Source organism: Vulpes lagopus, chromosome 7 (genome assembly GCF_018345385.1).
Source record: "Vulpes lagopus strain Blue_001 chromosome 7, ASM1834538v1, whole genome shotgun sequence".
Classification (NCBI taxonomy): Eukaryota; Metazoa; Chordata; class Mammalia; order Carnivora; family Canidae; genus Vulpes; species Vulpes lagopus.
In genome coordinates, this window is record NC_054830.1 from 93679964 (window position 1) to 93693964 (window position 14001).

The window sequence follows — 14001 nt, forward strand, 5'->3', positions numbered from 1 at the left end:
CATGTTCTCTGGGGCTTATCTGTAGACCACACTCAGATACAAGGGAACTTTAATCTCTTTGGACTTTGCTTGAAATGCTGGACTAGGAAAGGAGAACATGAGAGGCAAGATGGCAGCTGAGGCTTTTGCAATAGACCATTAACACCTTTGTCCCCTAGCAAAGTAGTGTGATGAGTTGGAAAAAGGACTAACACACATCGTCAACAGTGTGACTTTTATTAAACTATATACCATCTGACAGTTTCCTCAGCAACACACTGGAAATGGTAACTATAGCAAATACAGCAAATTATTAATTGTAGAATTTAAGTGGTGGTGTATAGGAGTATAGGTGTTCATTGAACAGTTCTTTCAATGTCCCTATATATTTGAAAATCTTCATAATAAAATCTTGAAAAAATTATGCTTCCTACCTCTCAGGGTTCCCATAAGGTAGAAATGAGATAAACACAGTACATGTAGATTTGGAAAATTTAGAACACAGTAGATGTAGCTAAATATTGTTAACCTAGTCTGAACAGTGGGTACACTCTGAGGGATTTTCTTCTCAGCAGTTTCAGAAGTTATAAGCATAAATAGGGCAGCCCTGGTGGCTTAGCGGTTTAGCACCGCCTTCAGCCCAGGGTGTGATCCTGGAGACCTGGGATCGAGTCCCACGTCGGGCTCCCTGCATGGAGCCTGCTTCTCCCTCTGCCTGTGTCTCTGTCTCTCTCTCTCATTCTCTGTGTCTCTAATAAATAAATAAAATCTTAAAAAGAAAAGTTATAAGCATAAATACACATAAAGTATCTCTGAGGGGATACACAAGAAAATAACATAGGTGGCTTCTGGGGGCAAAAGATGTTTGTAGCTAAAGGATAAGAATGGAAGGGAGATTTCTCACTGAATTCCCTTGTGTAAGTTTTTTATATCACATTGCATCTATGTATTACCTGTTCAAAAATAAAATAAAAAACAAATGTGGAACTCTCAAAACCTAATGGTCTACCTCTTTGGCTAGTGGTATAAGTGTTAATTTGCAGAACCTGCTGTGCATGGAATTGAAGAAGTCAGTGTCCAGCTTCATGAATGGGGCATTATGGGGCTGGACTGACTTGGACTGATCCGTAAGCAATCAGCTGTCTGTCTGAGGACATTTGGGCTGTGAGCCAACGGCCTACATTTTCTACTCCTGCTTTCCAGATAGGGCTGGGCCCAGGAAATAACCAGGCTGGGTAGCCCAGAAGAATGAAGGCTTCAGGGGTGCCTGTGTGGCTTAGTCAGTTAACCCAGTTAAATCAGTTGACTCTTGATTTCGGTTCAGGTCATGATCCTAGGGTCTAGGGATCAAGCCCTGTGTCAGGCTCTGAGCTCAGCATGGAGTCTGCTTGGGATTCTCTCTCTTCCTGCTCGTGTGCTCTATCTCTTCCTCTAAAAATAAATAAATAAAATATTTTTAAAAAAAGAATGAGGGGTTCAGAGGAGCCTGGAGGTAGACCCCACTGCTGCAGACACCTTAAAGGAGACAGGCAGAAATAGGAAGTGAGAACTACACCTCACAATTGGGGCATAATCCTGTGTAAATAATAGTTTACATATTATATACCTTACAGTTCACAAAGTGTTCATAACATCGCTTCCTCTGAGTAACACAACTGCCCTGGGAGTATGGGTTTAGTCCTGTTTTACTAAAGAGGAAGCTAAGTGTGGTGGCCACAAGATTTGCCTGTGTCAGATATCCTCCCAACTGCAGGAAGTAACTGATGGAGGACCCCGCTGTGTTCTGAAATGCACCAACATGTTTGAGCTAAGGCCATGTTATACATGGGCTGCTCCTGGCCAATGACAGGGTGCAGCCGAGATATGAAGGCAGCCTCATTCTCTGGGGACAGGGGACTTCTCTAGTGGCTTGAGTGCTGCTCAACAGCCTTGCTGAACTTCCTTTAGAAAACACTATAAACTAACACTCATTCCCTCACTAACACTTGCTTCCCCCACCCTTTCTTCCCTCTCTTCTTTGGTCCAGGGTGAGCCTACATTACAGTCTGATGGCTCTCTCAGCCTCTCCTGATTCCCTCTTATTTTCTCTTAGAGGCATTTCCTGCAAGTTGGATGCTGTTTTGGCATCAAACAGAAATCTGGGTGATTCTTGGCTATGCTTCTAATCAATGTACAATATTGTCATTCTTTTCATAAAGTTCATTTCAGCTTGAGTCACTAGATGAGCACATCCTTTTCCAACCAGCTTGCTATTTTAAATTCTTTATTATATCTATATTTACATATATGTGGTTATGTCTGGCATGTTACACAGGCATAGAAATTGAAGTTATTCTATCTTGTTAAAAATGCAATCGTGCTTTCTTAAATTATGATCAAACACTATTCTTTTTTTTAAAGTAGGCTCCACACCCAACATGAGGCTTGAACTCACAACCCCAAGATCAAGAGTTGCATGCTTAACTGACTAAATCAGCTAGGTGCCCCTTGGCTTTATTAAATTATGTAAACTTACAGGATTCAGTTTCACAAAGCTTTCTGTTTAGTTTGCCTACAGACTTTGAGGTTTCTTTTGTTCTTTTTTTTTAAGACTTTATTTATTTACTTGCTTACTTATTTATTTATTTTTAAGTAAACTACATCCAATGTGGGGGGCGAACTTATGACCCTGAGATCAAGCGTTGCATGGTCTACCGACTGAGCCAGCTAGGCACCCTCTATTGTTCTTTGTTAATAATTTGCCCTTTACCATCCTGCATATCCCTCTTTTCATTGTCTTTATTAATGTTCTGGGGTTTGTAATTATGCTGGCCAGCCTAGAGATTATAGGAATGTATGCAGGCCAGAAAAACTACCATTTGCTTATGGTTTGGCAGAAAATGTCATAGACACACAAACACTAGTCTAAGGAGGAAGCTGTTTAAGTCTGTTGAAATGGTGTCACCAGAAGAATGGGGACATTGTAAGCTGTGAGCATGACACCATATAACATAGGGTATGGAGGAGGCATAGCTCTTAATTCCAGGCTCTTCTTGGAATTGGTTGGGAGCAATCTAGTAGGCTGTTGGCATGGGTTCCCAGGATTCCACTGGGAGTTCATTCTGAATTGATAGAATGTTTTGTCAGAACAACTAGGGCTTCCTTTCGAAAGCGTGCTTGGCTGGGAAAGAAAGCAAGAACCTTCAGGGGCCAATGTTCTGGGAGTGGTTGGCCCTGAAATGATGCATGGAAGAAGGGCTACAGATAAAGATGGTGGAGGGGATTTTAAGCAACTTAAATAAGCCAAGTCTTGTGGAAGCAACCCTGAACTGAGCACTTTAGGCAGCTGACCTGAGCAGGTAATGCTTACCTCTTGTTCACATCTCCCTAGAGATAGGAAGTATGGCTGGAGGACAGGGGACTGCCAAAGCCAGAAAGGCCAAAGGAAAGTGAGTGCTTGAGCAGTAGAACTTGATTTGGTGAAGAAATAAAGAACGTCTTTAAGGAGCTGTGTATGTGATCAGACTGGTGACAGTAATCAGTACCTTACCTGTGGAAATGCGTGTCTACACACACACACAGAGAAGGAGCAATATTACATATTAATATTAGCTTGCTGCTTTATAACTGTCAGGATCCTCAGACATTAACTGTATTTGAGGCTCTTCAAGAGTAGGGGTCATGAATTTTCCATCTGTTGCTTTGGTTCCATGGCAGGGCCTTCTTGAATACGTGTATTGTTCTTTTGGGTGCCATGGAAAATGTGTTCTTGGTTCCCTGGCAATGTGCACTGTGCTAAATGATTTGCATGGCCAAGAGGACAGAGGTTCCTTACCTCATCTCCAACATCATTCGTCCACACATTGAGAATTCAACCTAACAGTCTAGGGTTTTGTTGTTGTTGTTTTGTTTCTGTTTTGTTTTTAAGTAGGCTCCATGCCCAGTGTGGAGCCCAATACAAGGTTTAAACTTACAACTTGAGATGAAGACCTGAGATATAATCAAGAGTGGGATGCTTAGCTGACTGAACCACCCAAATGCCCACTTAACAGTCCAGTTTTAACACACTGTCTTTTGACTGAGCATGAGGTCTGTTGTTGCCAACAGTCAATACTAGATTAGACCCCTACAGTCATTTGCCATTTTCTGAGAGGCCTGGAGAATCAACTATAAACAAAAAGTGGAGAATGAAGGGTGGGCTATTGGTGGTGGTGGTGGTGGTGGTGGTGGTTGCTGTGGGAAGGACTTGAAGGGAAACTGCTCATTCTGACAGGAGGTGGATAGTGCCTGCAGGCTCAAGACAAGGAGTCACAGGAAAAGGAAGCCAAGAGGGTTTCCACTTTTTCCAAGATTTATATCTGCCTAATTTCCTCTGGATTCGGAAGATTCATAAGAAGCTGTCTTCTCAGGGACCCCCACAGCTGCTTAAAAAAATGTTTTGGGGATTCTCAAAGATAGGCAGGACTTCAAAAGACATCTGTGTGAGGCTAATGATGGTAATATGTGACCCATGTGTAGGGGTTATGCATGCTGCCTTTTGTGTATTAACCTCATAACCTGCAATAATCTTTCCTATAATCACTTATTAATTTCAGAAATTCTTTTTTCAGTTCTTTTGGGGTTTTCTACATGGACTAGTATGTCAACTATGAACAAAGACAGTTTTATTTCTTCCTTTCCAAACTGTGTATCTTTTATTTCCTTTTCTTGTCTTATCGTATTAGCTAGAACTTCCAGTACAATATTAAAAGGGAATAGTGGGAAGGGACACCCTTCCCTTGTACCTGATCTTTGTGGGAAAGCTTCAAGTGACCCACATTATGAAGCTTTTTGTTTTTAAATTTTCTATTATGCTTTCTGCCTACAAAAGTAGAAATATAGGCTCAATAAACATTTTCAAATGTTTTAAGAAATATGTAAAATGAAGAATGGGGGTTTTTCTCAATCCCTAACCAGTTATTTGATATGTGTCTCAGGATAGCATACTTTGTGGGATGCCTGGGTGGCTCATTGATTAAGCATCCAACTCTTGTTTTCAGCTCAGGTCATGATCTCAGGGAAATGAGATCAAGCCCCAAGCTGAGCTCCATGCTGGGTATGGAGCCTGCCTAAAATTCTCTCTTTCTCTCTCTCTTTCTCTCTCTCTGCACCCCCTCCTTGCTCTCTCTCAAAAAAAAAAAAATGATAAAGCCAATTGTGTATGCCTTAACACATTATATCTCTGACCAAAAATAAATTGCACCACAAACTGAGATTACTTGCTAGTTTGGAGTATAGGTATCAGGCTATATATGTTTGTGTATAAAAGAGAGAAAGAGACACAGAATAAATCTGATAAAATTACCCGTATTCCTTTTCTGGGAAATGCTCTTCAGTTCTTGATTTTTATCTTTCATTGGAAACTGTGTTATGAATTAGGTCATCAGATCATTTATTTAACATGAATCCATTAAAATTTACTTCAGTTAGAGAATACCCTAACAAGAGTTACCTAAAAATAAATACTTACATAGTTATGAGTTATGACCTGCATATGCACTCACCTGTTGGAGAGCTGTCAAGAACATAGTAGCCTATGTGTGGCTTCTTCCCCCAGGATTCTTGAAGTTCTTACAAAAACATGAAGGCAAGGAGCCATGTCTTAGATGACTAGCAAAGATATCCTGAAGTAGAGACTTAGGAAGAATTCTTAAGGAATGATTGGTTGGGACACCTCTCATAGAAATGAAACTTTGTACCTTTGGGGATGCTCCACCACTGGGTGAATATGACTTGGTTCATGAATTAGACTTGCAATTTTGAGACTTCCTAACTGGCCATCTCTAAGCAGCTATGGGACTTCCTGACTCAGATAGACACGTAATGTTCACAGTTGGATTTTCTAGAATGGGTGAACTGTACTCAGTTACTGGCTTTCCATAATCAGGTTGCTAAGTGCAATTTAGAAATCATCAGTGACTACTGTGGCTAATTATTTAGCTTTTGAGTATTATGTACAATCTAAGAAAAATCTTCACTAAAAAAACATTTTTATTCAGTCACAAGTAATGTAGTTCATTTAATTTTTTAAAAAGGTATTATTTATTTGAGAGAGAGAGAGCACTAGCAGGGGAAGAGGCAGAGGGAGAGGGAGAAGCAGACACTCCACTGAGCAAGGAACCCAACTTGGGGCTTAATTCCAGGACCCCAAGATCATGACCCGAACTGAAGGTGGGTACTCAACTGACTGAGCCACCCAGGTGCTTCAGTTGATTTAATTAATTTCTTGTAATATAGTCATTTTAGAGACTAGATATAAACAATATGAAGAAATGAACTGCAATCCCCCTACCATATGTTAACTATAATTAACATTATGGTATATTTCATTGTAAAATTTCCATACTTTAATAACCTTTCAATAAATAATTTTTTTAAAGATTTTATTTATTTATTCATGAGATACACCCAGAGAGAGGCAGAGACACAGGCAGAGGAGAAGCAGGCTCCATGCAGGGAGCCCGACGCAGGCCTCAATCCCGGGCCCCCAGGACCATGTCCCAGGCCGAAAGCAGCGCCAAACCACTGAGCAACCCAGGATGCCCAATAAATAAATATTTTATAGTTATATGAGAAAGTTTTCCTTCCTCCTTTTATTTCAACCTTGGGATAGCTATGTTTCTTTCTGTATTTCTTTTCTTCTTCTTCTTCTTTTTTTTTTTTTTTTTTTACAGAATTGCTATATTATTTATATTTTTCAAAAGCAGTTGACCATAGGATACCAGATTGTTTCAGCTAGTTAAGCATCTGCCTTTGGCTCAGGTCATGATTCCAGGGTCCTGGGGATCGAGCCCTACATCAGACTCTCTGCTCAGCACTCCTGCTTGTGCTCATGCACTCTCTCTCTCTATCAAGTAAATAAATAAAATAATAAATTATATATATATATATATATATATATATATATATATATATAGCTTTAGTTTGAATGCAAAAGCAGGTGTAATATTGCTATCCTTTACATTTCAACCTGGGTTGTTTCTGTATTTCCTCCTTGAGTGTTTGTAAGTCTTTTGTTTTCCAAGAGATTTATTAAACTAAACAATCATATTACTCAGACTGGAGTCATGTGGGTAACTGGGTAAACAGTCAACCTGGACACAAACTGTAGAATATTTAATGTTCATGATAAGCTTACTGAAAAAACCAAGCTACCAAATAATACTGATAATATAAATCTACTTTTATGAAAGTATAATATTAGATAAATACACTTACATAGAACAAATATAGAAATGCTATAATCCAAAATATTACCAGTGGTTATCTCTAGGTGATAGAGTTATGAGTGATTATTATTATTTCATTCATGTTTATATTTAAATTGTTTCTTCAGTAGGCCTATGTTACTTTTTTCATATATTATTTTTATAATCAAACAAAATTTTAGGTAGGTAGGATCAAAATTTAGCTAGGATCATAGTCTTTATTGATCAACAGTAAAATGATACTTCAATAAAGGAAATTGCATTTAATTCTGACATATTCTCTCTCCCAATAACCTTCCCGCTTATGTAAAACATTTGCCAAACTAAGTGCCATGTGGTTTCCTCTCAGCTCTGAGAGGGATGGTTTTGAGAAGCAGAAAGTTTTTAAGAGCAGAGTGTGAAGAGGAATAAAACACCAGCATGTATGTATGTATGATAGTCAATTTAATTCAGCTGTGTATTACCTGAGTACATATGGATTTAATTATTCATCTGCATCTTCAAGATTATATTTTTCAACTCCTAAAGCCAGCCTGAAGCCCGTTAATGTGGGAGAGGGGAGACTGTTTCTGAGTCCATATTTCATTATCATCTGTTATATCTAATCAGAATCTCAGTAATCGGTAAAGATGGTGAAGGGGGTATGGTGGCTAGTTGATCTGCATCTCAGTTTCAGAAAAATGGGCTTCCCTTTCTTCAGGGACAGTAGATAAGAGTTGTTTCAGTTTGCTAAAGCCAAATATGAAATTTTCTGCAGTGTAGAAAACCAACGTAGCTATATGGATGCCATTCTCACAGCACGACTCTGTCACAAACCTTTTTTTTTTTTTTTTTCTATTTTAGTGTTCTAACATTTGAAGATCATCAAAGATAGATTGATTTTGGTTTGTTTGTACAGATCTGTCAAAATGACATCAGGATTACTGAAAGTCATTGATTTCCTTAACTTTCTCAGTTGTTTGTTGAGTCATTAAGGACAGTTAATATTGGCTCTGTCAGAAGCCAGGCTAGCAAAAGAATCTTTGCCAAAGCACGTTCCAGAGCTAGGATATAGAAGGACAATGAATAGAATAGCTAAGTCATTCCTGAAACTTTTGGCTCTGGCATCATTCCCAAATAACATAGTTAAAACAAAAGCAAAAACAAAAGTCACTCCTCTCCCACCCCTACTTCCTTGCTCTTGACTAATAAGAAAACTCAAAAATGGAAGGATAAGGCATCTTCACAAAATGAAACCAGGCCACAAGGACAGGTTTTCACGGGTGTCTGGCCAGAGCTTTTGCCTCCAAGAAAACTGCTGAAGCAGCCCTCGGAGGAGAAGGTGCTTGGCTGAAGATCTGCGTTCCAGGCCATTTTCATGCACAAAGAAGCACAAGAGACCCACTGAGTTAGATAATCCGCTGGGTTTCTTCCTGGTCTAGAATTCTATGACTGTCATCTGGGCTTTGTGGCCACAAATTAAAATGACCTGATTACAATTTTAATTCCTGAGAAAGGGCAAAAAGATATAAACATGGCAACCATGGGTCTGGTGTCCTTGGGGAACTGATCAAGCCTGGAGACTGATACATAGGTAGTATATGTGTGTGTGTGTGTGTGTGTGTGTGTGTGTGTGTGTGTGTGTTTATGGCAGACTTTCTTAACTTCACGTAGCCTTCTTTTGCATCTACTAAGAACAGTTCCTTTCTGTTCCCCTAAGGAAACAATCCTCACCCTTTGTTTTTGTTTTTGTTTTTGTTTTTTTTCTCTTAACTTACTACCTCATTCCCTCTTGTCCTTTAACATTCATTCAACAAACATTTACTGGGGGCTTTTAGACATGCATATCTCCTTCAGAGATAGCATAACATAGCTGAAAGAACTTTGGCTTTAAAGGCTGCAGACGGGATTTGAGGCCCAAATCCATCACTTACAGACCAGGAATGCTTAGACAAGTGACTTTGAGTCAGAGCACAGAATAGGAATAGCGTATCCTTCCTACTCTCATGAGAAAGTATTTTGTAAATTGTTTAAAAAAAGAAGAAGATTTTTATTAACCTGTAAATGCCCCTAGGGAAGGGGACCTAATAAACTAGTCTAGCATTTTGGTTTGAATTCATCTATAAGGTGCATCTGCCTTTTTCATTAAGAGCACACATTTGCTAGGATTGGAGTCTGTTGGGGAGGATACTGTGGGTAACTGGGTAAACAGTCAACCTGGACACAAACTGTGTTCCTTGAGAGACTCAAGAAACTTATTAAATGACCTGGGGAAAGGAGGGTTTTTTTTTAAGGAGAGAAAAATGTGCTGAAGGAGCCTTGGCACATTTCTCTTTGCCCTCAGTGGGCAAAGTACTTTGTGAGGGGCCCTCAAAAAGAACTTTGCCCACTTCAGTTTTCCTGTGATCAAGCCCTGATTGTCACAGACCTGGATACACAGTGGACCGTGACCTCCAGACAGAGCTGCTTAGGTTACCTAGGACAAAGGCCACTTATTTTGCAAACTCCTATGCTCTAGTAACCCCCAAATCATAAGTTCTCCAAGTTTTAGGCCTTGAGGTTGGGAATTGATTCTCTTTCTAGCATCAGGGCTAGGCAGGAAGCTTGAGTTAAAGTTAATAAATAGAGTTGGACAGTTAATATTGGCTCTGTCAGAAGCCAGGCTAGCAAAAGAATCTTTGCCAAAGCACATTCCAGAGCTAGGATATAGAATGACAATGAATAGAATAGCTAAGTCATTCCTGAAACTTTTGGCTCTGGCATCATTCCCAAATAACATAGTTAAAACAAAAGCAAAAACAAAAGTCACTCCTCTCCCACCCCTACTTCCTTGCTCTTGACTAATAAGAAAGCTCAAAAATGGAAGGATAAGGCATCTTGAGTTAAAGTTAATAAATAGAGTTAAGGACAGTTAATATTGGCTCTGTCAGAGCCAATATTAGCTGTGTTTTGAACAACACAGGGATGTAGGATGCTGACCTGTGCAGCTTAAAATCTGCGTATAACTTTTGACTCCCCCAAAACTTAACTGTTAGTAGCCTGCTGCTGACTAGATGCCTTACCCATAATATAAACAGCCGATTAACACATATTTTGTGTAATATGGACTATATACTGTATTTGTACAATAAAGTAAGCTAGAGAAAAGAAAATATTAAGGAAGTCATAAGAAAAAGAAAATATATTTAGTACTGTATTGCACTTATTGAAAAAGATCTGCATGTAAGCAGAGTGGATGGAGCAGCTCTAATCCTTAATGTTCCAGGGTCAACTGTATTTATTATAAAGGGCAATTTTTTAAAATTAATTTTTATTGGTGTTCAATTTACCAACATACAGAGAAACACCCAGTACTCATCCCGTCAAGTGTCCGCCTCAGTGCCCGTCACCCATTCCCCTCCACCCCCCGCCCTTCTCCCCTTCCACCACCCCTAGTTCGTTTCCCAGAGTTAGGAGTATAAAGGGCAATTTTTAAAAAATATTTTATTTATTTATTCATGAGAGGCACAGAGAGAGAGACAGAGAGAGGCAGAGACACAGGCAGAGGGAGAAGCAGGCTCCCTGCAGGGAGCCTGATGAGGATGTGGGACTCGATCCCAGGACTCCAGGATCACGCCCTGAGCCAAATGAAGGCAGGTGCTAAACGTCTGAGCCATCCAGGGATCCCCCAAAGGGCAATTCTTTATGCCAAAATGATTCAATGAAACAGATCTCCTGTTGGGTTATATTTTTGTATACATTGTGGGAAGACCAAGGAGTCAGGCATCTCAAGTTCAGGTTTCAACTCTGCCAGCAGTGGTGCCTTAGGCAAATCACTCAGCTGCTTTGTCTCTCAGAACTCCAGCTAGAGGGATCCCTGGGTGGCTCAGCAGTTGAGCGTCTGCCTTCGGCTCAGGGCATGATCCTGGAGTCCTGGGATTGAGTCCCGCGTCGGGATCACTGCATGGAGCCTGCTTCTCCCTCTGCCTGTGATTCTGCCTCTCTCTCTCTCTCTCTCTCTCTCTGTGTGTGTGTGTGTCTCTCATGAATAAATAAATAAAATCTTTAAAAATAAATAAAAATTAAAAAAAGAAGTATGGCTGGAATACATTATTTCTTAAAGTGTAGTTATTGGGTTACCTGCATCAGAATGATCTGGGCTACTTTTTAAATGCTTCTGGACTTTTTTTTTTTTTTTAAGATTTTATTTATTTATTTGAGAGAGAGAGAGAGCATGTGCAAGAGAGCATAAGCACATGTGTATGGGGGGAGTGGAGAGGGAGAGGGAGAAGCAGACTCCCCGCTGAGCATGGAGCATGATGTGGGGCTTCATCCTAGAACCCTGGGATTGAGCCACCCAGGTGTCCTTCTTTGTTTTTTAATATTATTTATTTATTTACTTATTTATTAAAGATTTTATTTATTTATTCATGAGGGACACAGAGAGAGGCAGAGACACAGGCAGAAGGAGAAGCAGGCTCTCCACGGGGAGCCAGATGCAAGACTCAACCCCAGGATCACAACCTGAGCCAAAGGCAGACACTCAACCCCTGAGCCACCCAGATGTCCCTATTTTTATTTTGTGGGGTGGGTGGGGAGGGGAGAGGGAGAGAGAACAAGCTGGGGAGGGGCAGGAGAAGAGGGAGAGAATCTCAAGTCAACTCTGCCCCAAGCACAGAGCCCATTGTGGAACTGGATCCCATGGCCCTGAGATCATGACCTGAGCCCAAACCAAGAGTCAGAGATGCTCAACTGACTGAGCCACCCAGATGCCCCTGGACTGACTCAATTCTTTCTTTCTTTCTTTCTTTCTTTCTTTCTTTCTTTCTTTCTTTCTTTCTTTCTTTCTTTCTTTTTCTTCCTCTCTCTCTCTCTCTCCCTCATTTCTTTCTTTTAATGATTTTATTTATTTATTTGAGAGAGAGAGAGAGAGAGAGAGAGAGAGCATGCATGGGTGGGAGGGACAGAGAGAGAGAAAGAAGCAGATTCCCCACTGAGCAGGGAAGCCAGTCACAGGGCTCTACCCCAGGACTCAGGGATCATGACTTACGCCAAAGGCAGATGCCCAACTGACTAAGCCACTCAGGTGTCCCTGAACTGTTTCTTAAATCTGGTGAAAAAGAAACTCTGGGCATGAGGTCCCCAAATCTGTCATGCACAATGGCCCCAGGCCATTGACATGTACACAGGGATTCACTGGATAGGAACATCAATAGGATCTCTTCCTGCTCTAAAATTCTGTTCATTCTCATCACCTGAATTTTACTTAGCTCTATTTTCTGTGAACAAAATGAAATTAAAAGGAGAAGGCAATGACACTGGCTAAGAACCTATTTTTTGCCTGTGCTATGTTCGGGGCCTTATACTCATTGTCTTATTTTTCTACCCAATAATCCTTGAGGTAGGTGTTATTGTTATCACCCAGTATGTATAGATTCCAGTTGGAACTCTGTACAAACTTCTAGCTGTAAGATGAATAAGTTCTGGGGACTATAGTTAACAGGAGTTTTGTCTATTTCAAAGTTGTTAAGAGAGTAGATTTTGAAAGTTCTCATCACACACATGCGCACACACGCACACACACATACATCGTAACTATGTGATGTGATGGATGTGATAACTAACCTAATTGTGGTAATCCTTTTTCCACATATATATATATAACTACATTGTATACCTTAAACTTTTTTTAAAAAGATTTTATTTATTTATTCATGAAAGACACAGAGGAGAGAGAGGCAGAGACACCGGCAGAGGTAGAAGTAGGCTCCATGCAGGAAGCACAATGTGGGACCCGATCCTGGGACTCCAGGATCAAGCCCTGGGCTAAACCGCTGAGCCACCCAGGGATTCCCTGTATACCTTAAACTTATACAATGTCATATATCTACTATATCTCAATGAAACTGGTGGGAAAAAGTCAGCACTCTGATTTCAAAGTCAATGTTTTTTGTCTTTCTTTCTTCCTTTTTGCCACAGTCTCATATTCTAGCAAGAAACTACAAAAGAACTTATAATTGATAAGCTCTAGTGCAGCACCTTATCTTCATACAATAGATTACTATTTTAGGAGCTGTTTCTTCATCCTTGTTGAATCACCAAACTTCTATTGTGAACATTAATTACCTGAGGTGATGATGATAATATAAAAACAGTAATCTTCATCTTACTTTGTGCCTTATTTTTCTTACTTTTAAAAAATGTATTATTATATTCTATGCATTTTGTGAGGCAATTTAAGTCCTTTGTGTCTGATAGGGAATAAATTGGATATACATAAATAACAAAAACAAGCTATATTATGAATTAATTTAATAATTACATTAGCTTAGGGGTGCCTGGGTGGCTCAGTGGGTTAAGCATACAATTCTTGGTTTCAGCTCAGGTTGTGATTTTTTTTTCCTCTTATTTTTTTTAATTAAAAAAAAAATTTTTTTTTCAGTTTGTGATCTTGAGGTCATGGAATTGAGCCGTATGTGGGGCTCCACACTGAGCATGGAGTCTGCTTGAGGGGAGTAAAAGAAGAATGGCAGAGGATCAAGTTTGGGCATGATTAGGAAAGTAGATTAAGGGATCCCTGGGTGGCGCAGCGGTTTGGCGCCTGCCTTTGGACCAGGGCGCGATCCTGGAGACCCGGGATCGAATCCCACATCGGGCTCCCGGTGCATGGAGCCCGCTTCTCCCTCTGCCTGTGTCTCTGCCTCTCTCTCTCTCTCTCTCTGTGACTATCATAAATAAATAAAAATTTAAAAAAAAAAAAAAAAAGGAAAGTAGATTAATTGGGTCATCCGAGAAATTCTTCCTACAAGGGACCAGTTTGCATGGAGTTTGAACTGGT